This window comes from Anopheles stephensi, unplaced genomic scaffold, assembly GCF_013141755.1.
Source record: "Anopheles stephensi strain Indian unplaced genomic scaffold, UCI_ANSTEP_V1.0 ucontig293, whole genome shotgun sequence".
NCBI lineage: Eukaryota > Metazoa > Arthropoda > Insecta > Diptera > Culicidae > Anopheles > Anopheles stephensi.
In genome coordinates this window covers 80,630-87,149 of record NW_023405228.1, presented here as the reverse complement: position 1 = coordinate 87,149, position 6,520 = coordinate 80,630, and the positions used below count along the sequence as shown (strand labels likewise).

The following is a 6,520-nucleotide window of genomic DNA, read 5'->3' as shown; positions in this document are numbered from 1 at the left end:
ACGTTGCGAACGCTACAAGAGCAGATTTGTTGTTGCGCAAGGTTTCTCGCTATGTCATGGAAGGTTGGCCCCCGAACATCGCCTATGGTGCAGAGCTGGCTCGCTTTTTTAACAGACGCGAGGCTCTGTCTACAGTTCGAGGTTGCATTTTGTTCGGGGAGAGGGTAGTAATCCCTGTCCGATTACGCCAGAAATGTCTGCAACAGCTACACCACGGTCATCCTGGAATGCAGAGGATGAAAGCTCTAGCCAGAAGTTACGTGTACTGGCCAAACATCGACGAGGACATTTCGGAGTGCGTCGAAACCTGCCATGCTTGCGCCGTGGCTCAACCTACTGGAACAACAACGCCGCTGCCGCTTGACCTCCTGATGGACTCAACAAACGTCGCACGACCAGCTCCGGTCACAATCAATGAGGACCACTCTCCGTTACCGTTACCATCTCCCAGACCAGTACCCTTTCTGCCCAGAAGACGACAGCAGCCGATGGAACCGCCACGCCGGTCTTCTAGGCCTAGAAGACTCCCGCGTAGGCTCGATGGGTATCGGCTGCATTAAAAGGGGGGAGATGTTATGGTCCAACCTGGCTCGGTAGATCTGTCACGGGAACTCACCGGTGACATGCAACGGTCACCGGTTGATGTGTTAGTGCGATCTACCGAGAGGTCAGCGAACGAGCGTGAGCGTCCACTAAGAGATCAGATTCGTCCTAGCGTCCGAGCGGTGATCTCTCCCCGATTGACTGTATGTGCTGTGTCTGTGCGTTGATATACAAGTGGCGTGAATTTGTATCCGTGTAAAATATTTGATGTATAAATATAGGTTCTGTTAAAAACAAAACATAAAAGTGGCGACGAGGAAATAAGAAAAAAAAACATACAATATTCATTAACAAGAACTTTTCGTGTCGCGTTCGTAAGTTTTTTTTTTTCGCGCTCCGCAATCGTTTCGCGTGTTACGTGCTATCTCTGTAAAAGAGGACAATTCCGCCAAAACGCCGCAGAATTATGTTTAGCCCCGACGACACTACCGGGATGGACGATCAGCGTCGGTTGTCCCAGAACGGAGCAAACGCATTGAACGCAGCTTTCGTCCCACGCCAGCATCCGCCATCGCAAAGCACAGGGACGCTTACAGTTCATCCACCCTCACCGCATCCCACCGCAGCAGCACAACCAGGCACGGCGACGCAGGGTCCCGACACAGCGATGCTGTACCAAATGCTGCAACTAATGCAACAACAAATGCAGCAACAAATGCAGCAGCAGCAGCAACAGCAACAAATGATGGCACAGATGATGCAGCAGCAACAGCATACAGCACCCCAGCCCCAGTACCAACCGCAGCAGAAGCCCGCAGCGCCACGAGACCCCGAGATCATCATGGATGCATTATCGGCAAGCATCACGGAATTCCGGTACGAGGCAGAATCCGGTTTAACTTTCAACGCGTGGTACAAGCGTTACGAGGACGTGTTTGCACAAGATGCTTCCCGGCTCGAGGATTCGGCAAAAGTTCGGTTGATGATGAGGAAATTGGGCACGATCGAGTACGCACGGTACTCAAACTACATCCTACCACAGTTGCCCCGCGACATCAGCTTCAATGAAACGGTAAGCAAGCTTAAAACCCTATTCGGCTTAACAGAATCGCTGCTTAGTAAACGTTACAGATGCCTAAAGATAGTGAAAGCGAGGAACGAGGATCTGTTAACCTTTTCGAGCCGAGTAAACCGCGCCTGTGACGACTTCCAGTTCGCATCGATGAATGAAGCGCAATTCAAATGCCTTATACTGATAAGCGTATTGAGAGACGATGCGGATGCCGAGATCCGCATGCGATTGCTGACCATTATTGAGGAGAAATCGGAGATGTCGTTGGAGCAACTGTCTACCGAAGGTCAACGCATTCTGGGTCTCAAAGTAGACAGCGCGTTGATATCCGCCGAGGGGGTAGATCGAGTACTGGCGTTGCCTAACGATGAAAACAACAAACAAGAGGGCTACTGTCGCACTTCGGGCCGAAGGAGAGAGAGAGGATCCCGTTTCCGCAAGCGATCAGCTGTAGCGACACGTGTAGTGACGGTCAACGTGGGCAACGTGCAACAAAAACGTAAATACGTTATCACGCAAATAGGAACCAGGACGATCGAATTGCAGCTCGACACAGGATCCGATATCACTATTATAGGACGGGAGACGTGGAAGCAGCTCGGTATGCCAACGCTTTCATCGGCAAAAGTACACGCAAAAACGGCATCGGGTACACGTCTGCAGCTCGACGGCGAATTCAAATCGCATGTGACGATTCACGGGAGGACAGAAGTTGCGACAATCCGTGTCGTACCATCAGACTTGCATTTATTAGGAGCGGATATCATCGACCTTTTCCAACTGGGACAGATGCCTTTAGATGTGCTTTGCAGCAAAGTAGAATGCGAATCTGCTACCTGGGAAAACAGATTTCCGGCCGTGTTTAATGGTACAGGGCTATGCACGAAGGCCAACATTAAACTGCATCTAAAACCCAACGTCCGCCCTACCTTCTGTCCAAAACGTCCGGTGGCTTACGCCATGCAAGCAACTGTTGAGAAGGAGCTAAATCGCCTGGAACAGCTGAAGGTCATCACGCCAGTTGATTATTCCGAGTGGGCCGCGCCAATTGTCGTCGTTAGGAAGAGCAACGGTAGCATCCGAATATGTGGGGACTATTCGACAGGACTGAATTCGGCTCTTCGGTCACACGAGTATCCACTACCGCTCCCAGACGATATCTTCTCCAAATTGGCCCAATCTAGATACTTCAGCAAAATCGACCTTTCCGACGCATTCTTGCAAGTCGAAATCGACGCCAAATACCGCCCCCTGCTTACGATTAACACCCATCGCGGTTTGTACCACTACAACCGCCTACCGCCTGGTATCAAAATCGCTCCCGCTGCTTTTCAACAACTTATTGATACCATGCTCGCAGGGCTGAAGGGCACATCAGGGTACATGGATGACGTAATAGTCGGAGGTAAAACGGAACGCGAGCACGACGAGAATCTGCTGAACCTTTTCCGTCGTATTCAGCAATACGGATTCACTATCCGTGCGGAAAAGTGCGCTTTCAAGATGGAGCAGATCGAATACCTCGGGTTCATCATCGATCGACGTGGCCTTCGACCCAATCCAGCTAAGATCGAAGTTATAAGAAAGCTGCCAGCGCCAAGAAACGTGAGTGAAGTCCGATCATTCCTAGGCGCGATAAACTATTACGGCAGATTCGTACCCAGAATGCGTGACCTACGATACCCGCTAGACGCCCTATTAAAGCACGAGGACAAATTCGCTTGGACACCAGAATGTGAGCGCGCCTTCACCCGTTTTAAGGACATGCTATCCTCCGAGTTGTTGTTAACGCATTACGATCCGAACGCCGAAATAGTAGTGTCTGCAGATGCATCAGCCGTGGGACTCGGGGCTACCATCAGCCACAAATTCGCAGACGGTTCATTGAGGGTTGTACAACACGCATCGAGAGCGCTAACTAGCGCCGAAACCAAATACAGCCAGATTGATCGCGAAGGGCTTACTATCATATTCGCCGTCACCAAGTTCCACAAAATGCTGTACGGTCGTCATTTTCGCTTGCAGACCGCTGATCGCCCGTTGCTGCGCATATTCGGTTAGAAGAAGGGTATACCAGTCTACACCGCCAATAGACTGCAACGCTCACCTTGCAGCTTTACGATTTCAGCATCGAATATGTGCCCTCTGCAAAGTTCGGGAACGCTGATGTATTGTCCAGATTGATCAACGAGCACGCAAAACCGGAACCGGAATACATCGTAGCCAGCACCGAACTAGAAGATGATGTAAGTTTTGTTGCAACTAAATCAATTAATGCATTTCCTCTTAATTTTAGAGACGTTGCGAACGCTACAAGAGCAGATTTGTTGTTGCGCAAGGTTTCTCGCTATGTCATGGAAGGTTGGCCCCCGAACATCGCCTATGGTGCAGAGCTGGCTCGCTTTTTTAACAGACGCGAGGCTCTGTCTACAGTTCGAGGTTGCATTTTGTTCGGGGAGAGGGTAGTAATCCCTGTCCGATTACGCCAGAAATGTCTGCAACAGCTACACCACGGTCATCCTGGAATGCAGAGGATGAAAGCTCTAGCCAGAAGTTACGTGTACTGGCCAAACATCGACGAGGACATTTCGGAGTGCGTCGAAACCTGCCATGCTTGCGCCGTGGCTCAACCTACTGGAACAACAACGCCGCTGCCGCTTGACCTCCTGATGGACTCAACAAACGTCGCACGACCAGCTCCGGTCACAATCAATGAGGACCACTCTCCGTTACCGTTACCATCTCCCAGACCAGTACCCTTTCTGCCCAGAAGACGACAGCAGCCGATGGAACCGCCACGCCGGTCTTCTAGGCCTAGAAGACTCCCGCGTAGGCTCGATGGGTATCGGCTGCATTAAAAGGGGGGAGATGTTATGGTCCAACCTGGCTCGGTAGATCTGTCACGGGAACTCACCGGTGACATGCAACGGTCACCGGTTGATGTGTTAGTGCGATCTACCGAGAGGTCAGCGAACGAGCGTGAGCGTCCACTAAGAGATCAGATTCGTCCTAGCGTCCGAGCGGTGATCTCTCCCCGATTGACTGTATGTGCTGTGTCTGTGCGTTGATATACAAGTGGCGTGAATTTGTATCCGTGTAAAATATTTGATGTATAAATATAAGTTCTGTTAAAAACAAAACATAAAACAATGGATGAGATTGGGCAGCGCAGTTCATGGAGAACGGCTGATGTTGAAGCCTCGTAACGCTGTGCATTCTACCCTTTGCCATTTGCTGCTCCTGGGATGTGAATCGTCCTCGCTGATAAGTGGATCTAGTAGCTGCTCTAGTTTCGATCACATTCGTCTGGTGCAGGGCAGTGCTGTTCAGGATCCTGATTCTTTTCTCGCAAAACTCCAATAGTTTGTCATAGGAATCATTCGACTGCTCCGCTGAAAATTGTTCCCAGGCCATTAGTGTGTTCTTTTCAAGCTTATACATTACCAGAATTGTAAGCGGCGTGTTCAAATGCTTGGTTGGCTCTTCTAGTCGTTCCATGCCTTGAACCAAACGTCTGGTCTCATTAACTATTCTGGTAAGCTCAACTGCAGTTGCGGCGTTCATTGGCTCGAGCTGGACCAAGGCCTTGAAGTACTCTCGTTTCAGCAGCTTGTCGTCGTCGTACCGGTTCAACAGCGCCTGCCACGTAGGAGCATAGCTCTTATCATCCAATGGCACATGCTCAAATTGCAACGCGGCATCCCCCTTCAGCGACGATAGCAAATATTGCAATTTCATGACATCCGTTAACTCCACTACATCATGCACTAATGTTACGTTTTGACCAAGGTATGTAGATATAGAAGGTAGAGTTGTTTAGAGCAAATTGACATTTCTCGACCTGACATAACAGTTCCGTGGTGATCAAGGGGAAGGGTATTGAGAAGAGTGACGGCAGCGTCGGAGGAGGCGCCGGTGATGGTATCGCTTGCGACTTTTTGACGAAAAATGCAACCAAATATCGTCAGTCGTCTGTGGGACAACACTTAATATGCGAAGATGACCCATAAATTAGCGAAATTGCTCAAAGGACTGAGAATCGAGGCTGTTTGTTCATGTTGGTAGCCCCATACCATATGTTTTTGTAAACAAACTCTGACATAACTCGACTAAAATGTCGCCCTGTCAAATCGATAAAAATCCACCTTCTAAATACATACACCTTGGTTTTGACTTAATTCGAGAACTTGTGCTTTATTTATTTCAAAGAAACGTCAACTGCCCAACTGACAGTTGATGTCACATACATGACATTCCCTCCCTTCTTAGAGAGGCTCTAAGGTGAGTATCTATTTGGTGGGCGGCGAATGCGACTCTCCCGTTTCGCTGTGGTGAACTTTGCGATACTGCTGCAGAAACTGATTGATGTTCGTCTGCAGGTTGCTGCTAGTTGTCCCCATCGCTCGCAAAGCACGCTTGACTGTTTGGACGTAGCGTTCGGCCTGTCCGTTGGTCGCCGGATGGTATGGAGCAGACAACTTGTGGAATTTGACACCACTTTGTTGTAGGAACGCCTTGAATTCAGAAGATGTAAATTGTGTCCCGTTGTCCGACACAATTGTTACCGGTGCTCCATACGCGGCAAACAAGTCATCCAACAGTTGGATGGTTGCAGCAGTAGTTGTTGATTGGGTTGGCTTGACTTCAACCCACTTGCTGAAGGCGTCCACGACGATTAGCAACATCGTTCCAAATATGGGTACAGCGTAATCGACGTGTATTCTGTCCCACGGGTTATTTGGATACTGCCAGTGATGGTTGCTGAACTTGGGCGGTGATGTAGCTTGTCGTGCGCATTCGCAGCATGATTTGGCTGTTCGTTCGATGTCTGTGTCGATGCCCGGCCAGTAGACATATGAACGTGCCAACGCTTTCATCCTGACCATACCGATGTGTGCAGTGTGA

The 6,520-nt window shown here is 49.7% G+C and overlaps 1 protein-coding gene across 1 annotated transcript in view; it reads right to left on the bottom strand.

Annotated features, from left to right (window-relative positions):
• LOC118516445 overlaps positions 1-6,520 on the bottom strand; it is a 112,442-nt gene that overhangs the window by 67,577 nt on the left and 38,345 nt on the right. The window lies entirely within an intron of this gene.